Here is a 24,264-nt window from a genome sequence, read left to right as displayed (position 1 = left end):
CTGGCCGTGCCAGGATGAGTGTGCAGAAGAAAAGGACAATGGGAATGGTACCTTGTAAAATGCTATAAAATCATCCTGAATAGATTTGTTCACATTCATATAATAGATCATTGTGCAGAACGGAGGACCTCAATCTACAATGTTCAGGGAAACCCTCTGCAATATGGTACCGGTGCAAAAAGCAAGTTACAGAGCAGACAGCCAGATCTTGCGTGTTTAAAGGAAATATACATGCCTAATTGCAAATACATGGAAGTCTCTGGAATGAGCTAGGGATAGGATACACAGAGAGTTCTATTTGTGCCTGATCCCCTTCTGTGCTACTTTTACAGCTTCAACGGCATTTAAAATTCTTCCAGTTTATGTGATGGTCAAGGCTAAGAAAAACCATGATAAATATAGCATCTCTGTGTTAAGCAAATGAAATGAAAACTACCCCCCCCCCCGAGCTTAGATCGCTCTAGGCTAATGCATTTCTTTATTAGTAAGGGACTTCAGTCAGTCCTGCAACAGTGTCACTTGAAAATAAGATTGTTACTCTGGCCCAGAATTGCTCCTGTCTAAAAGAACTGCAAGGGCAAAAACAGAGTAGAGACTGAGGGAAAGGTGCTCCAGTGAACGGCCCAACTTGGGATCCATCTCAAGGGAAGGCCCCAAGGTCTAATACTATTACTGATGCTATGGTGTGCTTACAGACAGAAGCCTAGCATGGCTGCCCTCTGAGAAGCTCAAGAGGCAGCTGACTGAGACAGATGCAGATACATACACCCAACCAATGGACCAAAGATGAGGAACCCCTGTGGTTGAATTAGGGAAAAAGCTGGAAGAAGGTAAGAAGGGTGAACTCATAGGAAGATCAGCAGTCTAAACTGACCTGGCCCCCTGAGATCTCTCAGATACGGAACCACCAACCAGTCAGCACATACCAGCTGGTCGGAGGTCCCGACACACACAGCGGAGGGCTGCCTGGTCTGGTCTCAGTGGGAGAAGGCGCTCCCAACCCTCAAGAGACTTGAGGCCCCAGGGTGTGGAAAGGCCTGGCAGGAGGCAGTCGGGGAGAGGGGGATATTCTCTTGGAGACTGGAGGGAGGAGGAATGGGGTTAGGCACTGGGGGTGGAGGGAACCAGGAAAAGTGCAATGGCTGGACTATAAAAAAGTAATAAAAAATAAGATTTTTTTATATTATTTTTAATTATGCTTATGTATTTATGTAGGTGTGTACAGGTGCCCATAGAGGCCAAAGGTAGAATTCTCCTAGAGTTTCTCATGAGCTGTTGTGAGCTTCCTGGCGTGGTGCGGGGACTAAACTGGGGTCCTCTGAACTGCTGCCTCTGTCCTCTATCATGCCCATTTTCTGTTCTGTGGAGCTCAGACTTTACAGTGAACAAATGATAATAAAGGTCAGACATGGTGACTCGTGCTCGAAGTCCCAGCACGTAAAAGATGGGCGTGAGAGGGTCAGGCATTCAGGCTTAGCCTCAGCTACATGTAAGTTGGAAGCCAATCTGGGACACATGTCTCAAGAAGCAAGATAAAACAAAACTAACGGTATGCATATGTACACATTAGATGCATGGAGGGAGACATAAACAAGGCTAAATGCTGAACAAGTACAGCTAACCACTCTTAACACTCAGAAACCTAACAATCCCTCCCCTCATTGTCTGGAAACAGCAGCCCTCCTCTGCATTGGTCCTTGAATGGTTTCTATCAAAGTATCCACCTCCAGGCTGCCAAAGAGCGGGCCCTACCCTGGCTGACCCTCTGCAGATGGAAAGAGCTGCAGGCATCAAATTGGGGAAGGACATGACATCTCTGATAGGCAGGGGGAAAAAAAGCCACCAAAAAAGCAACACAACAACCAGAAATGATGCTAACTTTCAACTGCTCTTCCCTAATTGGCTGGATATGAGAGATTCAACCAATCAGGGCCCAGCTGGTCAGTCTCAGCACCACGCTGCTCACTTTCCCCACAGTACTCCAAGGAGAAGGAAGACACCTTGTATTAGTTACTTCGGTGCTGCAGGGATAAAGAATCATCACTTTAAAAAGCAACTTACAGAGGAAAAAGGCGTTTATTCGGGCTTTTGGTTCCAGAGGGATCGGAGTGCACAAACGTGGAGGCATGAGTGAAATGGAGGCGTAAATGGTCTGAACAGGAAGGAAAAGCTCACATCTTCAAACCCAAGCAGGAAGGGGGGGGGGGGGGAGGAAGCTAACTGGAAAGCAAACTGGCATAGGATTTTAAACTCTCAAAAACTGCTTCCGTGCCACCTAAACCGTCTCAAAAAGCGCCACCAACTAGGGACCTGGAGTTCACACAGCTGAGTCATGGGAGGCATTTTCATTCCGACTACCCCACACAAGACTTTAGAGCTGGATTCCAGCTCTGGGTTGGAGGCTCCCAGAGAAAACTCCTAGACTCACAAGGGCAGGGAAGGCCGGGGAGACCGCTGGCTGCTCTAAGGTCCTGAAGTCGGCTAGTGCTATAACGCTTCTCAGAGCTGCACAGGGGCTCTAAAAGGAATGGCTCCTGATTGGCATAAGGAGGCCTTTGGGGTGGAGGGCAGTCCAGCTGTAATATTTCAGCATCGTAATGGCACCTGCTGCTACGGAGAATTCAAATTTGATTTATTTAAAGCCCCCTCGGCAATCTGACTTAAGATGACTCAGTTGTTTTCAGTAAAGTATCTCCTCTTAGTACCGTTTGCTGTCTGTCCACTCCATCCTTGAAGAAGGATAGGGCAGGACAAGAACCTGGTTAGAGACAGAAGCCACTCTCCACCCAACAACACTTTCAAAGGCATCCCAGTATTCGTTGAGGGATAAGCAATGTTCTAAGTTGTACCAACCAGAAACTTCTCTAAAATTTGGCATCTAAGTCCTGAAAGGAAAATGTGCCTCTTTCTCCAGGCCTTTGAGCTGTGTAGACAACAAGGACCCAGCCAGGCAGAGGTGAACAGAGTTGAGACACAGTGGATGGAGAATGGGGACAGAGATGAGAACATCATCTGAATTCCTGTACCCCACCAAGCTTAAACCTGAAAGTACCCTCTTGGCCTCCCCGTTCGTATGATTAATAAATCTAATGTCTTAGTCCACTTCATATCACTATCACTAAGGCTCGGAGGCTGAGAAATTTATGAGGAAAAGAGGTTTATTTATGTCACCGTTTTGAGAGCTGGTTGTCCATGATTGTCAGGCTCATCTGGTCAGCCTCTGGGGAAGGTCTCCTAGCTGTGGACAGATGACATCACGGGGCAAGAGAAAGATCACATAGCAAAAGAAGAAGCAAGAGACACGGAGGGACCAGGCTCACTGTTCCGTAATGATGGTTGTCATATAAACCAACTCACTTGTAAATCCCAGCACTAATGGTGGTCAGGACCTCACCCTTCAATGCTGCACCTCACCTCTCAGCTGCCGCCATCTTTCAGGGTTATAATATTGGGAAGCAAACGTAAGTGTGGTGATATTCTAATGTAATATAATGTAACGATCGTGTTTTTTACAGAGACAAACAGTATCCAAACAAGAGCAGTTGGGCTTTCTTGATGTTTCTGTCCCTTGTAACCTAACTACTGTCACTGTTGTCTCATCAAGGGCTTAACTACCACTCCAGGATCAGGACTATCGGAAACATTCAAGATCCAAGTTAAGTTTTATATTTTTATTCTGAATGTCATTGCTAAGTAGGAAATCCTATTTATTCTTCAGGAAAAGGAGGTTCAGGAGTTCATTATATGGAAATACAATTCATCTGCAGCCAAGTCTAAGAAAAAAATAATTTCTGTCAAAAAAAAAAAAAAAGGAGTTTCTATTGTACTTCAAAGGCAAACAGAATCATCTGCAAAATCAACTAGAGGAAGGAAGGAGGGTTGACCTCTGTCCTGATGATGTTGTCGATCTAGGTGCCAGTCTTAGATTCTTTAAATTCCCAGCTTGCTGGTTTTAGCACTGCATTGTTGCTTATTTGTTATCAAAAAAAAAAATATTCTCAGCAACTGAATTATTCTTTTAAAACATGGGGTCTCCCTTATGTAGCCCTGGTTGTCCTGGAACTCACTCTGTAGACCAGGCTGGCCTTGAACTCAGAGATCTGCCTGCCTCTGCCTCTGGAGTGCTGGAACTGAAAGGCGTGCGCCACCACCATGCCTGACCCATGTTGCAGACTCTAATGATAAGAAGATCAGATCTACAGAAGCAGAGAGTAAAGCTGTCCTTTCAGTCACCATGGGGGACAAGGGGAGAGGACACAGGAGACACGGGCCAAAGGGTACAAAGTACAAGGTAGTCTAGAAGGATGAGCAAGACTGGTCTTTAAAAGTGAGTTGATTTAGCAGCCCTGTCACACATTAAAGGCAATTGTGAGGCAGCAGGTGTGATGATCTGCAGTAATCCTCTATCCTATAGCATTATGTTGTAAACCTCAAATATAGGCAATAAAGCTTATAGAAGCTTAGAGGGAAATTTTAATAACATTTATTTAAAAGAAAAATTGTAAGAGTCTTTTGAGAAATCATGAAGATCAAGCATGGTGGAATGAACCTTTAATCCCAGCTACTCGACAAACGGGTGGCAGCATCTCCTTGGCTGGGCCAACAGTTCAGCAAAGTGTGTGTGTGTGTGTGTGTGTGTGTGTGTGTGTGTGTGTGTGTGNGAGAGAGAGAGAGAGAGAGAGAGAGAGAGAGAGAGAGAGAGAGAGAGAGGGAGAGAGCACAGTAGGGCTCTGTTTTCTCAGTGAGATGGAGAAGGAAATCTCCTGAACACCAGAGGGAAAGCCCAGGCTAAAATGATTTCAATTCCTATGGTGGGAATGAAGGCAAGAAATGGACTCTGTGCAGAAGCGTCCAGTGCAAGAGGGAGAAATCGACCCTAGGCAGGCAAAGCTGGCAGCTGGGCATTCCTCTGTGACCAGGCCAGAATTCTACACACATCCCATTCACAAATTCTGTTACCCGGCTCTCAAAGGCTCCTGGGAGGGAAGAGGGGAGAGAAAGAATGTGCAATTCAGATAACAAGTGACAACAATAACTCCCCAGAGGAATCCTGGGTCAAGCTGGGCATCTTAGATAGGGCTCCTTCGAGTCTAGAAGGTGCTGAGACCGCAGAGCCTCAGAGATCTCACTTGCAAGTAAGGGATTGATAGACAGCATCTGGGGTCCTCTTGAAGGCTGAAGTTTACAGTGGCTTCTCACTCTGAGATTCAGGCTTTACAGGTGGGAAGTGCTAAAGTATAGAAGCCAGAAGGAACTACAGGAACTACGGTTGATCTGCTTCTACCTTTGTGTTAAAAAAAAAAAAAAAAAAAAAAAGCATGAAAATAGGGCAGGAAAGACAGCTCAGCAGCTAAGAACAGGACAGAGCCTGCACCATCCTGATTGGACTTTTAGCCTGCAAATGTGTGAACTGAATAAACCTCTTTTCTTTATAAAGGTAGCCTGCCTCTGGTATTTCATCATACTAATTGCAAAATGAATTAACACAGAATTATTTTGCAACCCCTAAATGACCAAAAGTCCAACAGAAACGCAAAGGACATTAACCATGGAGTTTGAAAAGCCTCAATAAGATGTTTTTAAAGATGCAAATGAAAACATACGAGCCCTAGTTTTAGTTTTTATATCTCGGCAATTTGTTTTAAAGCTTGGTAAACCTAGAGTTAGTATTATAGGATGGGGGTGGAAAGTAGTCTAGAGGGTAATTAGTAAAGACCTGTAAAGGTTTAAATGCATGTATTCTTTAAGGCAACAATTAAACTTTTAGAAATGTTTCCTATAGAGGCAGATGCGCACTCAAGTCACAGGCACAGATGTTCACAGCAGAATTGTTCATAATAGCAAAAGGCTGGGGGCAAACTCAATATCCTTCAATCAGGGATTGATTGAATAATTATAGGTTCCTGGTATAAAAGAACACCAGGCAGCCACTCCTAAAGGATGCAGTGTCTACACACGTGCCTGTGAAGCCATCTCCAAGATCCTTGATGGGGTAGGAGCGTGTGAAGGATGACACGTGATTTGATGGTGAGGAGGTTTTGTTGTTGTTGTTGTTGTTGTTGTTGTTGTTGTTGTTTTAAGGCTACAAACTTGATCTGGGAGGAAACCAGAGGAAGTGTGCAGTCACAGTGGAGGTCTGACTAAAGAGGAAAGCTACTCACTTCTCTGCCTCATGCATTCAATTTTCCACTGCATTTTAACATCAGTGTGTGTGTGTGTGTGTGTGTGTGTGTGTTTTCCCGCAGAGGTCAAAGGATAACTTTCCTGGAATGGTTCTGTCCTTCCACTGTGTGGATTTGGGGAAATAGCTAAGGGTATCAGGGTTGACTACACTGTGTCCTTACCCACAGAGCCAGCATCCAGCCTTCGAATCACCATTTTAATAACAAGCTAATTGGACTGGAGACGTGGCTCAGTGATTAAGAGCACTTGCTGTTTTTGCAGAGGGCCTGGGTTCAGAACCCAGCACCTAAATGGTGGCTCACAACCAACTTCAAGTTTGGTTCTAGGGGTCCAACGCCTCTTTTGGCACCAGGCGTGTACATGGTGCTCAGACATACATGCAGGCAAAACATGCATACACATAAGTTGAAAGAAATTAATCTAAAAGAAAAAATAGCTAATTAAAAAATATTTAATAAGCATTAAGTTAGGATTGCAGAGGTCTGTGGTATTTTAGATTCTACGCCCCATTCAAGCAACGACAACGCATGAAAAATCAAATGATGGGGGCTCACCAGGGAGGAACGAGGCCAGGGAAATGTATCTAACAAAATACAAGTGTCAGCATATGATAAACGGCAGACAGAGCAATGACGCGGGCCACCTTGTGCCCACTCTGGAAAGGAGCGCGCCCAAGACCACGCGCTTTCAGAGTCTACCCAGGATCCTCGGAGCCATTTCTTCTCCCGACCCACGAGAGACCCCAAGGTGTCCCTGACGGTGACACGAGTGGGTCCCGCGGGCTGGAGCGGCGCAGCCACTGTGACCCGCGGTCCCATCAGCAGGCTTTGCGGTGGCAGCCCCGCCCTCCCCATCCCGCCCGGGTCAGGCTCTTTCCCGAGGCCACAGTGCGACCCAGCGGGCCGCAGGGAAACTGCGCCCGCCGCCGGGGACAACCGGAGCTGCCCGCGGAGACGTTGCCAGATCTGATTATCTTTCTTGCTTTCTCACATCTGATGATGTGGCTGAAAACGAAAGTTCTGGGACGTTCTGGTGACTTGGGGGTTGGGGGTGGGGTTCTGATTTACAGTTTCACACGTTTGATAGTTTGGGAGCCTAAGGAAGGAACCCTGGCTTTCCTCTCATGGGTGATTCTGACAATCATGCAAAATCTATTTATAATCGCGCAAGCAGACTCAACCTAAAGCTGCCTGCTTCTGCATTTAGCCTCTTGTACAGACAGAAGCGTCCCTGGGTTGAGGAAACAGAAAACAGAAGTAATGTGTCAACCGCAGCACTCACACTCAGATTTTACATTTATTGTTGATTGAACTTTAAATGGCTAATACTGTGTATATAATGCTGCGCTGGTCCAACGCACCAGTGATGCACAATGGATGCCCTACCATTGGTTAGTTCAGTCCCTATTATATAATGATGTTATATATAATATAGTTATAATGTATAATGCACATTATATAATATCTGTAGTTATATAAATATTTATATAATATAAATGTAAGATTACAATAATATATTATATAATATATAATAGATCATAGAGTGAAAACACATTTTACAAGGGAAAATACCCTCAGAAAGTAAGATTCGGTTTGAGGTGTTGGTGGCCAACTTGAAAATATTAAGTAGCTTCCTTCTTAGAAGAGGGAATCAAAATACCCTTTGGAAGAGATCTAGAGATAAAGTGTGGAGCAGAAACTGAAGGGAAGGCTATTCAGAGACTGTCCCACATGGGGATTCATCCCATATACAGTTAACACAACCAGACACTACTGTGGGTGCCAACAAGTGCTTGCTGACAGGAGCCTGATATAGCTGTCTCCTGAGAGGCTCTGCCAGTGCCTGACTAATACAGAAGTGGAGGCTCACAGCCATCCATTGGATTGAGTACAGGGTCACCAATGGAGGAGCTAGAGAAAGGATTCAACGAGTTGAAGGGGTTTGCAGCCCCATAGAAGGAACAACAAAATGAGGCAACCAGTGTAGAGGAATGCCAGGACAGGGAAGCAGGAGTGGGTGGGTTAGTGAGCAGGGGGAAGGGGGATGGGATATGTGGGTTTTGGAGGGGAAATGAGGAAAGGGGATAAAATTTGAAAAGTAAATAAAGAAAATATCTAGAAAATATCTAGTAAAAGGATATATATATATATATATATATATATATATATATAATACACACACACACACACACCACACACACACACACACACACATATTTGTGTGCGTATGCCCTGTGTGTGTGGGGGGGGGTGTAGCAAATTAAACAAAATGAGTAGGGAAAAATACCTGTGCATACAGACAGATGCATTTGGTTACAAGGAAACTTGAAACATGTGAAGTAAGGTAGCAATTTGAAATACCGCTTTCTTTCCCACCCTTTTGTTTAAGCACATGTTGTTGGCCTTGAACTCATTGTATAACCCAGGCTGGCCTGGAACTCCAGGCAATCCTCCTGCCTCACACCTCTTGAGTGCTAGAATTACAAATGTGTGACACCTATTTATTTGTTTGTTTGTTTGTTTGTTTGAATGTGAATGCTCCTTTGTGAATTCGTGTGTTCTATATGCATTTGGGAGCCTGCAGAGTTCAGAAGAAAGCCTCGGATCCTGCGCAACTGAAGTTACAAACAGCTAGTTGTAAGCCCATGTGGGTGTTGGGAACTGAGCCAAGTTCTGCAAGAGCAGTAGGTGTTCTAACCACTGAACAATCTCTATGGCCTCTCATTATTTGATTTTTTAAAAATAATTTATTCATTTTTATTTTATGTACATTGGTGGTTTGACCGAATATGTCTATGAGAGGTTGTCGGATACTCTGAAACTAGAGTTACAGACAATGAGCTTCCTGTGCTGGGAAGTGAACTTAGGACCTCTGGAAGGGCAGCCAGTGCTCTTAACCACTGAGTCATCTCTACAGCCCCTTATTATTTTTTTTAACTATGTGTGTGTGGGGGGGGTATGAGTGTAGGTACCCTTGGAGACCTAATGGCATCTGATTACATGCTCTGAGCCGCTGAACCAGCTCTCTTGCCCCCTATGAAGTATTTCCTAAGGTTTACCAGTTTTATTTACATCGTTTTTTTTTTTTCTAATTTGTGTATAAGGCTGTAATTTAATCCTAACCATAATTACATAAATTTAAAGTTTAAAGAATCTAATTTTTTAATTGTCCCATAGTTCAGATCTGTGACCTCTGACATAGTCGCTAGCTATATTGATCAGTTACAGCTGTGTTAATCAATTACTAAATTAATTTACAGCAACCTACATTTCCTGCTATGGAAAGCCACATCCTGTTTCACACCAGTACAGGCCTGGCTGCAGAGAGCAACTGCCTAGCCTCTGACTAGCTTAAGTGAGAAGCTTATGGCGGATGCTCCTTGAACTTCCAAGTCTCTGAGCTGGGGAGTGATTGTTGAAATGCATACTCTAGGCTTAGCGGTCAGGGAGGATTCCCAAGGCCCCAGCAGAAGACTGGCTGGAGAATGAGAGGCTCCAAGCCAAATCTGTTTCCACCGCATGTGCCCATGTAAAACGGGGCCACCTCTGCTGCAGCCAGGAGGCTGCTCTCGAGAGAGCCCTCCCAGAAGCCCAAACATTCCTTGGCTTCCTTGGCCTTGAGCCAATCACTATAATCTACACCTCACCCTTCTCTTACCTGTCTGTCTTCTGAGTCTGTCTTCCTTTGCACCTCGACACTTGCCATGTACCTCCCCTCCCACTTGGATGATCCAAGGTGATCTCATCTCAAACCCCTATTTCCATTTGCAGTGTCCATTTCCAGATAAGGTCCCAGGGATTGCTGTATTAAGAGTTCCTTCACACCCACACAGCAGCAAGCGTAGGGAGATGCCAGGCCACACAAAGTAAACGGATTTCTTTGCTGCACGGGTTTTGAGACCTTTGACCTACTAGCCTTATGGATATCTAAGCACCAGCTATGCTGTGCAGAAATCCCCAAATCCACCCAGCTACAGATTCCCCCTTACAGGAGTGATGTCCTGCAAAACACAGAACATTTTCTGGCATAGTCTTGTCCATGTCTTGATTTTAGACTCCAGCCTCCAGCATTCCGAAGCCATCAGTTTCTACCACTTTAAACCAGGTTCTTGTGCTCTTTTGTTGTAGCAGCCATAGGCAACTAATACAGTGTCCCTCAAAGACACTCATTTCAAAACCTGTTGGAGGTTGTGTCTTGTAGAAGGCTCACCTGTAACTCTGAATCTAAGGGGTCTAACTCCCTCTTTTGGCCTACACTCATGTCTACCTCCCATCAACACATATTAAAATGATTTAAAAATAAACATTTTAAATGCTTCAGTAACCCCAACTAAACTCAGTGAGTCTCATGTGATGGATGGAGAGAACTGAATCCAAAATGTTGACCTCTGCCATCTACGTGTGTGTGCACGTGTATACACACACACACACACATTGATCCACACCCCACCAATCCCTCTCACATACACAATAAATGTCATAAAAATAAAAAATAATAAATTCAGTGGGTCAAGGAGGAGGACTAGAGTATTCTAAGAGAACGTGTAAAAAATATACTATACGTATGTATGAAGTTGTCAAAAAGTAAGAATACTTTTAATTTTATATATGAGTGCTCTGCTGCATGTACACTTACATGCCAGAAGAGGGCACCAGATCCCTTTATAAATGGCTATGAGCCACCACGTGGGTGCTGGGAATTGAACTCAGGATCCCTGGAAGAGCAGACAGTACTCTTAACCACTGAGCCATCTCTCCAGCCCCAAGTAGGAATATTTTTAAATGAGTGTTTGTTGCTCCTCCAATTATTCTGATCACTCCCTGATTATTCACTACTGATTGAGCTAATGTTGAAAACATGAAGTAAACTATATATCACAGAAAACTATAGATACAATTTGTTATTCATTGACCTTGTTCGTGTGCCCCAGAGTACCTGAGGCACGACTTACAAATATCATTACCCTCACCATCCTTTGATGACTACAGGTTTAAGAAAGAGAAGCCTGAGATAGCTTGTTGGACCTGAAAGCAAAGAATTGTTTAGAGACAATCAGAAAAAGTCAAAAAATTGTAGGCTCCAGCTCTCCAAACCTGGAACAATGGGAGAGATGTTAATCGTAATATAATAATGATAGCAATGGATTACAACGCTAGGATTGTCTTTATTAAAAAAAAAAAAAAACTACTCCATGGTGACATTTGAAGAGAAGTAAATCAACGTTTATCTATCTATCTATCTATCTATCTATCTATCTATCTATCTATCTATCTATCTATTTATTTATTTTATACAAAGCCTAACCATGTAGCCCAGGCTAGCCTCTTAATCCTCCTTCCTCAGCCTTCCAAGTGACGAGATTACAGGCATGTGCCACCATAACCGGCAAAGAGACAGTCTTAGATATCATCAAGTGAATACACAATGATAAGCTAGAGGCGTAGCTCAGTAGCTAAGAACAGTGCCTGTTCTTCCAGAGCACCCACGTTTAGATCACAACCCAAACTGATCAAGCAGCTCTAGCTCCAGGGATCTGACTCCCTCTCCTGGCTTCCTCTGGTCTGCACACAACTGCACAACTGCACACACACACACACACACACACACACTTAACTCAGTGTAACTTCTTCAAAATTTTAAAACATTTATGAGAAAACTCAGCAAAGCTTATGTCATCATGATGGTTTTATTGCTACAAAGAGACACCATGACCGCAGCAGCTTGTATTAAGGAAAACATTTAATTAGGGCTGGCTTACAGTTTCAGAGGTTTAGTCCATTATCATCATGGCACAAATCATGGCCCAATATAGGCAGACATGGTGCCAGAGGAGCGAAGAGTGATCCGCGGGCAGCCAGGACACCGTGTTCAATACTGGACAGAGATTGAGCATAGAAACCTCAAGGCTCGCCTACATAATATCACACTTCCTCCAACAAGGCCACACTCTAATAAGGCCTCACCTCCTAGTAGTGTCACTCCCTACGGCCAAGCATTCAAACACATGAATCTATGGGAGCCAAACCTATTCAAACCAACATAGCTTATATGCCAGAATTATTGCTAACGTTGTTGGGTGCGACTGTGCTACTGTGATTCTTAAGGACGGGCTCATTCAATATTCTTAAGAGATGCTAGCTGCCTGGTGGTGGTGGTGGCACACGTCTTCAATCCCAGCACTCAGGAAGCAGAGGCAGGTGGACATCTGAATTCGAGGCCAGCCTGGTCTCCAGAGGGATGGCCAGGGGTACAAAGAAAAACCTCAAAACACAAAGAGAGAGGGGCAGCCAAATGCTACAACAGCTGCAGTTTTCAATTAGTAAGTGTTCCCAAAGTCTAAGTACTATTGGAGAGTGGGAGAGCCTTTAGGAGATGGTCTTTAAGATGCTGTTGGTGTGCCCTCAGAGGGAGAGTGGGATCCCAGCCCTTCCTCTTCTTTCCTTTGCTTCCTGTGTCCCCAAACATAGCACATGCTTTGGCTCCACCGTAGGCTCCCACTATAACATACTGCCCATACCACAGGCCCGGAAGCAACAGGACTGATCAACCATGGCTGGAAACCCCCAAGCTGTGAGCCCCGGGAGACTTTTGCTCTTTCTAGGTTGCCGTCTGCGGGGTTTGTGGCAGCTCTTGACCGCTCCCTGACACAGTGTTAATCATGTCATCCTTTCAGCTTCCCGCAGGCTTGAGACTTTCCAGTTACAACATTAACATGAACATGAATCTGACCTCCACACCCCTTCATGCGTGCCCCTGAATGGCAGAGTATCCCTCCTTCTTTTTAGATCAGCCTTTCTTCCACGTGTCTTCTACGGGGCTCTTTGAAAAACCCTTAAAGTGGATCCCACACCTGTCTTCATCTCCACTGCTCAGGGAGGACAGAACTAGGACTGCCCTTTTCCCAGAGCCCTTTGCAGGGAGCATCACCCACTCACTGTACCCATCGCAGGGGGCATCATCCACTGTGACACGTCACATGGTTGTCATCGTGTCTGACAATGTTTCTTTGGAACTTAAAGATAAATCGTCCTTTTACTCTCCATAGAAAAAGATAACACACAGTGCCTGGCTGTTTGATGTACGGAAAGATGATGGAGCCCAGCATCCTGTGCTAGCACCCTCATCAATGGATTCAGGCAATGTCTTTGGACAATGGCAATGGCAAGGTGTGCTAGGAATATTGCTGGACCAAACCCTGACAGCCTCAAGTGAAGCATAGTTGTTCACGCCTACGATTCCCACACAGAGAGGAACGAGTAAGCCCATTTTGGAAAAGATTAAAACTTGGAAATTGGGGTTCCTCTTAGAGAATCAGTCCACCTTGGGGTTTCATTTTCCTTGTTTGTTAACGGAAGTGATTGGAGGCGCTTGCTCGAGTTAAGCTCTAATTGTTATCATTTGAGTCCCTGTTTCCCTAGACATATCATAGTAGGGGTAAGTTCTTCCAATTCTCGGATGGTGGAACCACGAGGTAGACCCCCCTACGCTCTACCCCCTGCCACAAAAAAGACTTAGCCCACCATCACATCTGACCCAGGCTCACCTTCCTTCTGGGAGGAAAAAAAAAATGTGTTCGTTGGTAAGTTGGAAGCAAAATTAATTCCATATGTCTTAGTCAGGCTGTGGGAAGACGGCATCAAAGGAGGACACTGAGTGGAATTTGCCTACCCACTTCCTGCACCCTCTGTAGCAGCTGTGCTGGCTGCAGGACCCCTCGGGAGATTCTGCCAGGGCAAAGGGAAAGGGGCAGACATCGTAGAGGAAACCAGCAAATCTATCCAGGGTGTGGCCAGGATGGAAAAGAAGTTTAAAACTATTAGTGGTCTATAGCAAATAGAGAAGAAAGACCACGCTGGAATAATGGTCCCAGGGCTGGAATGCAGGTCCAGGAGTGTACCTAGAAAATAGCACACTAGAGGCATGTATTAGTCAGGTTTCTCTAGAGTCACAGAACTTACGGATATGCTCTATATAGTAAAGGAATTTATTGATGACTTACAGTCTGCAGCCCAATTCCCATCAATGGTTCAGTAGTAGCTGTGAATGGAAGTCCAAAGATCTAGCAGTTGCTGAGTCCCACACGGCAAGAAGGTGAAAGAGAGCCAGACTCCCTTCTTCCAATGTCCTTAGATGGTCNCCAGCAGAAGGTGTAGCCCAGATTAAAGGTGTGTGCCACCACACCTTTAATCCCAGATGACCTTGAACTCGGAGATCTCCCTGNCTTAATCTTCTGGANTCAATCACCACTGTGTCTCAAGATCTCCATACCAAGATNNAGATCAGAAACTTCTATCTCCCAGCCTCCAGATTAGAGTCACTGGTGAGCCTTCCCATTCTGGATTGTAGTTCATTCCAAATATAGTCAAGTTGACAACCAGGAATAGCCACTACAAGGCAGATGCCCTTAGCAACAGGCATCCTCGATCCTGCTTACTTTTATAATACACAACAGTACAGAAGTATTTAAGTTCCATCCTTTCCTGGTAAGCCAGCGAAGCAAAGCAAGCCCACCTGCCTTTCCGGGACCTGTGCAAGCACACATCTATACAAGAGAAGGGGGAAAGTACAAAAAGCCCATTTCAAGAAAAGAACTGGATGCATAGACCGTTCCAACCTTCACAATGAAGACCTAAAGTCCTAAAAGCCCTGTTGGCACATTTAGAAATAAATCAGATTGGTACTCATGCTTATTCCATAAATGTATCGCCGCCAGTATATTAACAGAAAAGGGAGGACGTTTTACTTTAAGGAGACAATCGAGGTAAGTGAGGAAGACATCACAGGAGAAGTGGAAAGAAAACCTGTTCCTCCAGATGCTCGATGCTCACTGGGAGCTGTATTTGCGTAACTCATTTTGTTTATTATTTTCTTCTTTCTTGTGCATTTCACATCTGTATTTTTAAGCAATGCCTCCCCTCTTCTTAGTGTTATAGCATATTCACCAGAGACTGTTCAGACATGGGTTCAAACCAATACAACTACACTGGGTGTTTGGGATCTCACTGTAGCACTGAGCTTTTCTCAGGGTGAGCTTTGAAACACACACACGCACGCACGCACACGCACACTTGTTCTGAGTTGGCACACTTCAGTTAGCCAGAAGCAGAACTACAAAAGCCAAAAGCCAAGGTTGGTTAGTACATTTAGGGACTTTCCCAGAACTGTGAACCTTGATAGATTAGACCTTTGTTTTAGCTTTGGCAGATGGTGTTGACTATATGTTGAGTTTTGCAGCCCAAATGGTACTTCCATCGTGGAGGCAGTTGCGCTAAGGTCTTGGACCCTACTAAGGTCTGGAGCCTTGTTATGTAAGCTTATAGTACATGTAATAAATAAATAAATAAATATTTACTAAAGGAAGACTGCAGTTGCTATGCATTTGTAGTATGATTCGTAAAGGGCACAGCATGACCAGTCATTTATTCACTCACTTCTTCCCTTATAATTCTCAGAAGATATGGTAGGTCTTGCTATGTAGCTCTGGTTGATCTGGTACTGATTCCTAGCCCAGGCTGACCTCAAACTCATGGCAATTCTCCTGCCTCAGCCTCCCAGCTGCTGGGATTACAGAAATACATTGCCATGCTCAGCTCCATGCTATCTTGGATATCTTATAAATATGTGTGTATGTACACACACACACACACACACACACACACACACACACACACATACATATATAATGAAGTCCCCCAGGCTTTTTGTGGAAAAGCTCCTGATTTGAATATATCTATTTTGCTTGCAGGAAACACACTACCTTCTCATTACATCCAATCTGGGGTTCTATTTACTTGATTTTCTTAGTAAGCTAGGTCTAAAATAATGTCATCAAAATAACAAAGTTGTGTCCTCCCCTTTCCAGTGATCCAAGTCACATTCTTCTCTTCCCTAACATCAAATGATAATGATATGGTGGGTGTCCCACCACTTCACAATCCTTAGAAGATGGCCTCTGGTGCTTCCTCATCCTGATTCTCTAAACCAGAGCCCAGCAGGCTCTCCTGTGCTCATTTCCCTTCGCTTTACTTCTATTACAGACCACTTAAAATAATCTTAATATAATAATGAGAGTCTTAATAGCAGCAGGGTGGTTAGCTCTCAAAGGAGTTTCCTTTCTGCCCCTAAACCACAATGTGGGAGCATTCCTTTGCCTCTGTTGAACACACACACACATACCACACACACACACACATACCACACACACACATATCACACACACACACACACACACACACACACACACACACACACACACCCTCAGGAGGTGGGACGGGGGCAGTGCCTTCAGCCTTGAAAGCAAAAGCACCCTGGTTGTGAAGTGCACATTCTCACAGACAAGTCTTATTAGTGCCACATGGATAAATGCTTAATAGCTGTTGGCCATAACCTGCAAAGGAAGTGGACAGGGGTTGGAAAGGATAGAAATGAATGCGAGATGGTTGCTCCTCCTGCCCTGGGTCTGGGCAGTTCTGACCCTCCTCCTTAGCCCACTCACCCATCTCCACTTCATCCAAAGCAGGCATTTGTGTAGCCTAAGGCTGACCTTCTCCATCATCTCCGCAAACATTTCATACTTTCCAGAACCAAACACTTCCACTCACTGCTTCCATTAAAGACCACTGTCACCAACACAGAGGATGCCACCGGGCATAGTGACACCAGGGCCTGACTGTACCACTAGGCAACCAAAGTCTTCTCTAGACAGCCACATTCTCCCTAAGCCCCACCCCCACCCCACCCGCTCTCCCACCACCCCGCCCCTGTCCAAGCTTGGATGCTCTGAGAGCAGCCAGAGAAGAGGAAAAGACAGTTATCAATTCCAGTGTCCTGGAGACTCAAGGCCATTCTCAAAGCTTCTGTTGGCTTCTCCCATCAAGACAGACATGAAGAGAAGGTGGCCATGGAGGCAGAGAGGGCAACAGCAGGAAATTTTCCCTGCCCACCAGACTTTGGCCTTTGGCTATAGCTGCCACCACAACACAGACTGGGACAGCTCCGAAGCCCCACCCCTCCTTAGCCCCCTGTGGTGTCAGGCACCCTGAAGCGTGTACACAAGTGCCTTCCTTTAAGGGATCTCAAGGACCAAGGTAGGACAGGAGCTGCCTTTCCTCACCCCATTTCCTCTCTGTTCCTCTTACTCTCAACAAAAGTCTACTAAATCACACGCCAACACCAATCCACCGAGCTATGTCTGCCCTGCCCCAGACATTTCTTGGTTTCTTACTGAAGGGCCAGGCCCTGCCTACCTAGTACCTAACCTTAATGCCCAACTCTGTAATCTTTTATTTTTTAATTTTTTTCCAATTTTTTATTAGGTATTCACTTCTTTTACATTTCAAATGCTATCCCCAAAGTCCCCTATCCCCTCCCCTCCCTGCTCCCCTACCCACCCACTCCCACTACTTGGCCCTGGCATTCCCCTGTGCTGGGTCATATAAAGTTTGCAAGTCCAAGGGGCCTCTCTTCCCAATGATGGCTGAATACACCATCTTCTGCTACATATGCAGCTAGAGACATGAGCTCTGGGGGTGCTGGTTAGTTCATATTGTTGTTCCACCTATAGGGTTGCAGACCCCTTCAGCTCCTTGGGTACTTTCTCTAGCTCCTCCATTGGGGGCCCTGTGTTCCATCCAATAGCTGTCTGTGAGCATCCACTTCTATGTTTGCCAAGCAATGATATAGCCTCACAAGAGACAGCTATATCGGGGTCCCTTCAGCAAAGTCTTGTTGGCATATTCAATAGTGTCTGCATTTGGTGGCTGATTATGGGATGGACCCCTGGGTGGGGCAGTTTCTGGATGGTCCATCCTTTCATCTCAGCTCCAAACTTTGTCTCTGTAACTCCTTCCATGGGTGTTTTGTTCCCAATTCTAAGAAGGGGTGAAGTGTCCACATTTTGGTCATTGTTCTTGAGTTTCATGTGTTTTACAAATTGTATGTTGGGTATTCTAAGTTTTTGTGCTAATATCCACTTATCAGTGAGTGCATATCATGTGAGTTCTTTTGTGATTGGGTTACCTCACTCAGGATGATACCCTCCAGTTCCATCCATTTACTGAGGAATTTCATAAATTCATTGTTTTTAATAGCTGAGTAGTACTCCATTGTGTAAATGTACCACGTTTTCTGTATCCATTCCTCTGTTGAGGGACATCTGGGTTCTTTCCAGCTCCTAGCTATTATAAATAAGGCTGCTATGAACATAGTGGAGCATGTGTCCTTATTACCAGTTGGAATATCTTCTGGATATATGCCCAGGACCAACTTTATAATCTAAACCTTGGTAGATTAATGATTAGAAATATCTCCAAGTATTTTTATTGATTGATTTAATCTTTTCTTTTTCCAAGACAGGGCTTCTCTGTATAGATCTGGCTGTCCTAGAAAATCACTCTGTAGACCAAGTTGGCCTCAAACTCAGAGATTTGCCTGCCTCTGTCTCCCAGGTGCTGGGATTAAAGGTGTGAGCCAATACCTCTTGATGATTGATTTAATCTTTTTTTTTTTTAAAGATTTATTTATTTATTTATTATATGTAAGTACACTGTAGCTGTCTTCAGACACTCCAGAAGAGGGAGTCAGATCTCGTTACGGATGGTTGTGAGCCACCATGTGGTTGCTGGGATTTGAACTCAGGACCTTCAGAAGAGCAGTTGGGTGCTCTTACCTGCTGAGCCATCTCACCAGCCCGATTGATTTAATCTTTACTGCAACCTTACGAGGTGCCATTTCCATTTCACAAATGAAAATGTGGAAACTCCATGTAGTTAGACATCTTACCCAAGGTCCTTCTGTTTGTCAACAAAAGAGCTGAGATCCAAACCTAGGATCGACACCTCTCCCTCCCTCCTTCCCTTTTTAAAAAGGTTTCTCTTTCTTACTTCTTTTAGTTGGGTATATGTATGTGTGTCATGTATGTACACATAAGCACAGACTCCCAAAGAGGCGAGAAGAGAGAATCAGATCTCCTGGGGCTAGAGTTTCTGGGAGTTGTTAGCCACCCAACATGAGTGCTGAAAAACCAAACTTGGGTTCTCTGCAAAAGCAGTGTGTGCTTTTAACTGCTAAGCCATCTCTCCAGCCACTTGTTAGGCTGGGTCTCACTATTTAGACCGTGCTGGTCTAGAACTCATAAAGATCTGCCTACCTCCGCCTCACAAGTTCAGGAGTTAAAGGCACATGGTACCACTCCTGGCCTTGTCTTGTTTTCCACTTTACAGAGGGAGAAGAACTAGAGATTAGCACGAATTAATTAGCAGAATACTTGCAGCCAGGTATGGTGGCACATGTTTGTTTGTTTGTTTGTATCCCAGCACTCTAGAGGCAGAGGCAGGCAGATCTCTTGTGAGTTCGAGACCAGCCTGGTCTGCACATAGTGAGTCCCAGGACAGGCAGAGCTACATGGTGAGACACTATCTCAAGAAATGAATAAAAAAGATAGCAGTTGTAGGACCGTGAAAGGCAGCCTGCTTCCTGGTTGAGCTAAGGTTAGAAACCCTGGTGACACTAAAGGGACAGGGACGGAAGGCATTTCGCCACGCTCCTGGACACCAGACTCGTGGCACGAGGCTGCAGCCCTCCATAGATTTGTGACCTGTGGTCATGTAGCCTTAAGACAGATCTTCATGTTAATAAGGTGCCTAAAGGCCTGGAGGACTTGGCCAATAAACTCTCCTTCCCAGACATTCCTCCCTGCAAAAGGTATTTAACCTCAGGCCTGCCCCGAGAAGTGGAGTATGTTTTACTCATCCACTTTCCACCATGACAATAAATGCCTTAAAACTATGGACTGCCTCTTTTCACTGGGATCTGCTGTGGGGAGCAGTGGAGAAGGCCTTCACCTATAGAGCCGCTGTCTAATCTCCCATAGGAGGTCTCTGCCCTCCCAGTCACAGCCACCACCAAGCCAAGCCCAAACCTGCTGTCACTGACAAGCCGAGGACTCTACCCCTACAGGATCCAGCCAGAGCCATTCCCCTTTCTCCCCTTCAACCCCGGGCTAGAATTAGCCCTCGAGCCCTTGACCGTCTCTAGTGAGATCCAGTACCGTCCTCTGGTGTGTCTGAAGACAGTGACAGTGTATTCACATGCATAAAGCAAATAAACAAATAAATATTGTTTTAAGAAGAAAAGAACTTCAGGGTCTCAAATTTATATGTAGTGGGGGGGTGGGGGTGGAGAACCTCCCTGAATTCTTTGCTACAAATATTTTCAAAGAGAAACAAAACTCACCTATGAATGAGGAAAGAGGCTGGGAGAGGACTTAGCAGGTGAGTGTTGCTATACCAACACAAAGACCTGGGTTCAAATCCCAGCACCCATGTAAGAAGCCAGGCATAGTTGAACATGCCTAGAACCCCAGCATTGGGGTCAGAGGAAGCAGAAACCGGAGGGATGCAGGAACTTGCTGACAACCATCCTAGCTCTAAGTTCAATGAAGGACTCTCCTTCAAGGGAACAAAACAGAGAATGAGAGAATAAGACAGGGTACCCTACAGCTTCTTGTGGCATGTACACATACATGCACATACACCACAAACACGTGGACACATAAAATATGCTTTTTTTTTTTTCAGAAGAAAAGATACCATAAGAATCACTTCACATCTGTGTCCTTAACATGTTGCTTTCCACCCGGCGGTGGTGGCGCACTCCTTTGATCCCAGCGCTCAGGAGGATTTCTGAGTTGGAGGTCAGCCTGATCGACAGACTGAGTTCCAGAACAGCCACAGCTCCTCAAGAGAAACCCTGTCTCAAACAAACAAAAAGATGTTGCTTGCCGGCAGCCAGAGTGCAGAGAAGGTGGGAAAAGGAAATACATATGAAGCTTATTCTAGAGAAGAGCCTAGGTTGAGGTCACGGTATTCCTAGTGGGCTTCAGGGCATCCGTGCACTGGTTCATTAAAATTTTGTGTGGATGTGCATTTTTTTTTTTTAAAGAAAGAAGATCCTATAGCTATTGTCCAAATACTACCTGGAATGGAAGAAAAAAAATAAAATTCAAAACATTAAAAGTCAAAAAGTCTTGGTAGGAATAAACGTTGTCTATGATTCATCAGTATTTGCTCAGACCAAGCTGTCTTTCCACTCCGCAAACGTTCTCTCTACCAGCTTCCAAGGGAAGCTAGAAGAGCAAGCAGCAGCACTGGGCTTGGCACCTCACCAGGCACCTCACCCGGGCCGCGAGGTTGGCCCTTTCTAAAGTCAGGGATAACTAAGTGGGATCCCGTCGCATCCTAGTTGAGCCAAACGGATTCATCCGGAAAAGCTGCAAGAGATAGCACAGGAAGAATAAACACTCAGGCCACAAGACAGCCGGCTGCAGTGGCCTGGGAAACTGCTGCGAAGGCTGGATGGACTCACTCCGGGGAAGGGGAGGTTCTGAAGGTTAGGAAGGAAGAGGCCATTACATGGGCGGGGCTTGCAGGTCTAACAAGCACAGATCAGAGCCTTTGCAACAGATCAAAGGGACAGAGCTCGTGAGAATGAACAGATGGACTAGTCCGGGGCCAGGGAGGGAATGAAAAGCAGGATGAGCATCACTGGAAGATGAGGTTTGAACTTTTATGTAAAAGATGTCAGAGGATTGAAGAGACCCCCAAAGGGAAAGAAGCCAAGTGACCAGGGAGCACACGAAAACGGAAATGAAGAGAAAAAGGATTTTTTTTTTTTTTTTTTTTTTTCTTGAAAGAGTGGAAAAATTTTTGGGGATTTTTTTGATTGGAACATCGGGTTTTTTTTTTTTTTTTTTTTTGATTACTGGAAAGAGAACTTATAGAGTGCCAGGTGTTCCTTTGAAAGGCGAACAGCTGGTGAATGGACCAGTCGGTAAGAGATGTGTGAGGCTAGATGCAGGTGTGGTGACCGGGAGACTTGGGTCAAAGGGAAAGGAGGGAACCCTCCTTACTTAACGTCTGTGACCTGTGACTTCCTTAGGGTCTTTATTAGTGTGATGAAACACAAAAGTAATTTGAGGAGGAAAGGGTTTATTTCACTTACATTTCTAGGCGCATTCAACATCAAAGGAAGTCAGGGCAGGAACTCAAAACAGGGCAGGATCCTGGAGGCAGGAACTCAAAACAGGGCAGGATCCTGGAGGCAGGAACTCAAAACAGGGCAGGATCCTGGNAAAACAGGGCAGGATCCTGGAGGCAGGAACTCAAAACAGGGCAGGATCCTGGAGGCAGGAACTCAAAACAGGGCAGGATCCTGGAGGCAGGAACTGGCGCTGAGATCATGGAAGAGAGCTGCTTACCCGCCTGCTCCCCACGGCCCGCTCAGCCGGCTTTCTTATAGAACGCAGGACCACCAGCCCAGGCAAGCCTTTAACCCCAGCACTCAGGCTGAGACAGGCACATCTCTGTGAGTTCGAGACCAGCCTGGTCTACAGAGTGAGTTCCAGGTCAGCCAGGGCTACACCTGCATTGAAAAACCAAAAAGAAAACAAATAAACAAGCATATTATATAAATATGTGCTTCATAACTGTGCTCAATACCCATGAATTCATTTCATTAAAGGTATTTATTAAGCCTTGTCTGTGTCTCAGGCTCTGTATGTTCAATCAGTTTGACTTTGGTGTGAAAGCCGTTGGCAGATCATGGAAGCTGGTCCCCACATGGTCACGTTAATTTAAGACTCCCATCCTTTGAATAATTTGTTTCACATGGAGCCCCCTGCATTTCAGACTGGCCTTTGACTCCCCCGAAGTAGTTGAAGATGACCCTGACTTCCTGACCCTCCTGCCTCTATTGACTGACGCTGGGCTTACTAACTCTGCACTTGCTTTGGGTAATTGTTTAACACTGTGTTCTGAAAACACTGACTTTTGAACTCCAAAGGGTCCCATAGACCCTCAGAACTCAGGGAACGACCTCGTAAGTGCCACTAGTTTCATTCTCCTTCATTTTGCTAAGCCTTCTTCCAATTAAGCTAATACTTCCAGTTCATGAAAAATCATGTGAAGGGATGGCTACAACCTCAGAATACAAGCGAGAGCCCGGGCTCTGAGCCCCTATTCTAAAAGTTCCTTAAAGCAAATTTCAATATGCAAATTTATGCTTTTAAAATTAAGCTTCATTAAAATGCACTTACCAGTTTAAGTGGAGGCTGATTTTGTAACCACATTTGGAATTTAGATTCTTACGACTTTCAAACAAATGCTATGTAAACATGAAAATTAAGTAATCAAATGATCCTTTGCCCTCCTTCTCCCACATTCCTCATTTGAAACTATCACGAGGCTTCAAAATATAAACCCTAAAGTCACCCCATAAGGAACAGGAGTCCCCCTGGACTGTACTTTATAGAAAGCACAGATTAAGGTCCAGGCAAATGCCCTGGAACATGATCCACGGAAGCCCTGGCAGGAACTCAAAGAGCCTTGGCAATCTTCTGTTCCTGCCCACAAACCAGGTTCTTGTCCTGTAGGCACACAGGGCCTCCACTCTCTCTGGCTCTCCAGGAGCTCCTCCAGGCCTGGCTTCAAAAGGGCCTGGGGTCTTCTCAGGAGCCACTTCTATGGCTAGAAGGCCACGTCAGAGAGACCAGAAAGAAAACAGAGCCCCAACTAAGAGTTGTGCAAGCCTAGGTCAAAAAGTGTGTGTGTGTGTGTGTGTGTGTGTGTGTGTGTGTGTGTGTCCCACCAAGCCCCCACACTCCCGCCCTGGTAATAAAAATGTACCTAAATGAGAACCACAGAACCACCTCGGAATGAACTTTGCCCAAAACCAAGTTTTTTTTTTTTTGAACTGCTCTTATTTCCATGTGAGAAATTACATGATTGGAAATTTAGTGCTCGCCAATCACCTTCGGTAAATTCATTCTTAAAGCATGCTTGATAAACTCATCCTTCTATTCTGGCGTAATGAGCTGCAAGTTTAGATAAAGGTCCAGTGTTATTGATGGGCAGAATGTGGAAGCAGTAATGCCCACCCTCACCCAATCAAACAGAGGCACTTTACCCCTCCCAAGCCTGAGCAAACTGAGTTTGGGGATGGAATTACACAATAGAACACTTGCTGGGGTTAACGTCCAGCGTGAGAGAATTTCACTAAGGAGAGCAACCAATCAAAGAACTTGCG

This window comes from Mus pahari, chromosome 3 (assembly GCF_900095145.1).
Source record: "Mus pahari chromosome 3, PAHARI_EIJ_v1.1, whole genome shotgun sequence".
Lineage (NCBI taxonomy): Eukaryota > Metazoa > Chordata > Mammalia > Rodentia > Muridae > Mus > Mus pahari.
This window is presented reverse-complemented; position numbering follows the sequence as displayed.